Here is a 3,994-nt window from a genome sequence, read left to right on the forward strand (position 1 = left end):
ATAATACACAAATGGCCTTTGTACAAAGAAAAATGCACTAAGTCTTTCCAGAATAGGGTGCAACTCCTTGGATGATATGCCCTCTTAAACTTGATATCCTATAACTTAATTATTACAAAATAAAACTAATATAAGTTATGTCATAAGATAGGCAGGATGGAGAGGGAAGAAAACCAAGGTATTTTCTTACGTACATCTACAAATATTCTCATGCTAAAATAAGGAATAAATATCTATAACCATTACAGTCTTTGTTTTTGTAATTAGTCTTATGCTCATAGCTTATATTTATCACTACCTTCTTCCATTATCCACTCCATGTTCCCTTTTTCCTCAATAAGTACATCAGTTGGCTAGAGTTCTTTTCTTGGAGAGGTGACCCAAAACTTCATTCCTGAAGTTTCTGGGACATTATTAGTCCTGACTAGATTGCATTGTTGCAGTTTTCCATGGAGCTTCAAGGCCTGGTAATACAAAGACATGTTCCTAGGGGATCTCCTGTATCCAGGCAAATTCTTCTTTACTGCCATCTTATAGTTGTAATTCTATTTCCCCTTCTTTGTCAGAATCAAACACAATACCCACTATAATAATTCCCTTCTTTGCTTATTGATTTGGAGGCATGATTAAACCACAGTGGCCAGGTGACAGTCTTAGCTTCCAGTTCAATGGAATCATTGTTTTGTCTCCTTATGGAAGAACAGCTCCTTTTGGAACTAAGACCTATAGACCAGCAGAGCTTAAGGTTGAAGGGACAGGAAGCAAAATCATTCCTAGTGGTTCACTAGGGGTAATAGTGAGTGGTGACTCTCTCCTCCCCACCCCCTGATTCCTGAACCTGTGAATTCTGGCTCAAATGTATCCAATAAAATATATTTTGGAGATAAATTTTTGCATGGATGCTTTTGATGGAAAAATATTTCCACATATCTATTCCATGTAGGAATATCATGTTCAAGTTTACTTTATGTCTATAGCTGGAAGAATGTAGTATCCATCCGTGGCTTCAGGTAGGGAAAATAATTTATTCTTATCATAGTGCAAAGTAAAATGCAAATGTCTTCCATGGATTGTGCAACACATCAGTATCAATTTTGGTATGACACTGGCTTAAAAATCTTATTCTGATTCCTAAAAATAAATTTAGTTCTGTTTGACACTGGTCACACAGAATAATAAGGCTATACTGAGTTCATCAGCTAGAACTAAAGGAAATCATTTACAACAAAATTCTTAGTAATAAACCTTTTAAAATATATTTTAAGTAGTTGGGCTTTTGATGACATAAACAATATTCAAAAATTTTCATATAACTTGTCGATAGAATATGTGATAAAAAAAGATTTTTCAACAAAGAAAAATGAATGTCAGTTAACAATGCCTCACTGATCAATAATTTGTACATGCACAGAATTTTTTGACAGCAAGGGATATGAGTCACTTTTTAGTAAAAGACTGATATTTTTTGAAAGAGGAAACATTCAAAATTCCATATGACAAGAGAAAATATATATACTTATAGCAACATATTCTGACTGCATAACCATTATTTTGTATTACTCACACTTGATCTTAAAATGAATTGTTTTTAACTTTTCTTTTTATGTGGTTGTTACCCAATATCATTTATGGTTCCAGAGCTTCTTCATCGCATTTTTCACCTCTGCCTTTCTGAGGGTGTAGATTAAAGTGTTTTGCATGGGTGTTACCAGAACATAAAATACAGCCAATGCTTTGTAAATGGGGAAAGCATTCATGAGCAGAATGTATACAAATATGCAAGGCACAAAGAATAAGACAACCACAATAATATGTGAGGCACAGGTGGAGAGAGTCTTCTGCCATCCTTTAGAGATATGAGTTCTGAGGGAGCAAAGGATGAGGACACAGGAAGTAATAAGAACAAAAAAAAACTGAGTAAACACATGAAGCCACTGTTGTTGACAACAAAGGGTCCAATGAGGTGAGGGTCATTACAGGAGAGCATCAGCAGAGGGTAAGTATCACAGAAGAAATGGTCAATGACATTAGGGCCACAGAAGGGCAATCACACAATGAAAAGGACTTGAATCAGGGCATGAAGAAATACCCCAGCCCAGGACATGATCACCAGAATGCCACACAACCTCCAGTTCATTATGATCATGTAGTGCAAAGGCCTGCAGATGGCCATGTAGTAGTCATAGGCTACCACTGAGAGTAGAATGATCTCAGCTCCACCAATGACATGCTCCTCAAAGAGCTGAGTCATACACCCAACAAAGGAGATAGTTTTCTTCTCAGAGAATAAGTCAAATATCATTTTGGGGGCTGTAGTAGAAGAGAAGGCACCATCTTGAAACGACAAAGAGGACCAAAAGAAATACATAGGAGAGCCAAGAGGGGAGCTGCTGGCAATTGTTACTATGATGAGAAGGTTTCCTGCCATGGTGAGAGAGTAGATGATTATAAACACAACAAACGAGTTTCTGCACACCTGGATTTTGTGTCAAGCTTAGAAGGATGAATTCTGTTATATTGTTCACTAGTTCCATGATCCAATTTTTCATTTAAATAACTGATCTATCTGCAAATAGCACAGGAAATGCCATAGTGGTAGATCAATTTTGTTCAAGAAAATAATATATCTCTCAGGTAATTTGTTCCTTTTAACGTTGATGTTAACCCAAGCATACAAAGTCTATACTTAAGTACCACTGTATTTTTAATCAAAACATTGTTGATTGCAAAATCCTCTTCTATATACACATACACAGACAAGCACCATGAGAAAAACAGCATCTGTTACTTGTGGCTGGTTATGCTCATGTTTTTCTTCAGACTGAGGAATCCCCAGAGTCTGTCCTAACCAACATTTTTAAGTGTGATTTCAGGAGATATTTAAATTGATATTACTTAAGGGTATTCTGTACTTTCAGTTCCCAGAGGATTAGAATTAGCAGCTGCAGTTAAGAAGGCAGCCAAAAAAGTTCATCCTGTTCTCTCTTATGGCTGTAGCATCTATGACCATGGTTGGAGTTGGGGGGCAGGGATAGGGCAGGAATGAGAACCAGTTAGGCTAGGTTAGCAGGCTCTTTGTGAAAATAGTTTGGAAGTGATCCTCCAGTCTGGGATATAAGGCACATAATGTTCTACTGTTGAGCATATGGGTGCATGAACTAATTAGAGACTATATACAACACTATTGATACATATCTCAAAGAATTAAAAATAGACTAAGCATGTGAAAAAATCCAGATCAATACAAAACTTCTATTTTTCTGTTGAAACCCTGAGGAGAGATACAAGCAGGACAGAAACACTATTGTCTAATATTAAAAATTGGAATTATTCACAGGAGTAAGAGCTTTGGAATACAGCAAGTCTAACCTTCTAAGGCTATCTCTTCTACTTATTAATTATGCAAAGTTTGGCAAGATAATCCAAGTCTTTTGCCTCAGTTTCCATATCTGTACAAAGTGGATGACATGGTACTAATCTCATAGGACTGTTCTGGGTTTATGTGAAACAATGTATGATATGTGTTTAGAATGCTGCTTGAGATAGAGCAAAGGATCATTGTTTGCCTCTATCACTTTCTGTACAGAAAATGAGAGCTCATGAATTTACTAACCAGGTTTATTATTGTTTCATTCATTCAGCAATTGTTTCATTTCATTCATGTAACTTGCTTTATTTTTCTCTGCATTTGAGAAGATTCTGGAAGAATGCTGAAATTAGAAAAGAAAGACTAGTTTTGTGACCCTCAATACTTATTCAAGATTGATAATAATTAAACGTTTTCAATAAGGTGTTAGATCTCTTTACTAAAATAACTGACAGTGATGTTGAGATTTCCTAAAAAGGTTGAAGGAGTTAACGCAATTATAAATACCATGTGAATTAACAAGTATCAAACATTTTCTAAGCATAGATCACTCATTATGTGAGAATTATATAGTGCGGGAGATACTAATGTCTCCATTTTCTATATAATGAAATTAATGCTAACTTT

The 3,994-nt window shown here is 35.7% G+C and overlaps 1 pseudogene; it reads right to left on the reverse strand.

Annotated features, from left to right (window-relative positions):
• Positions 1 to 1,622: 1,622 nt before the first annotated feature.
• LOC139439918 (olfactory receptor 4C5-like) lies at positions 1,623 to 2,534 on the reverse strand (annotated as a pseudogene).
• Between the last annotated feature and the right edge of the window lie 1,460 nt (positions 2,535 to 3,994).

Source organism: Dasypus novemcinctus, chromosome 10 (assembly GCF_030445035.2).
Source record: "Dasypus novemcinctus isolate mDasNov1 chromosome 10, mDasNov1.1.hap2, whole genome shotgun sequence".
In the NCBI taxonomy this organism is placed as follows: Eukaryota; Metazoa; Chordata; class Mammalia; order Cingulata; family Dasypodidae; genus Dasypus; species Dasypus novemcinctus.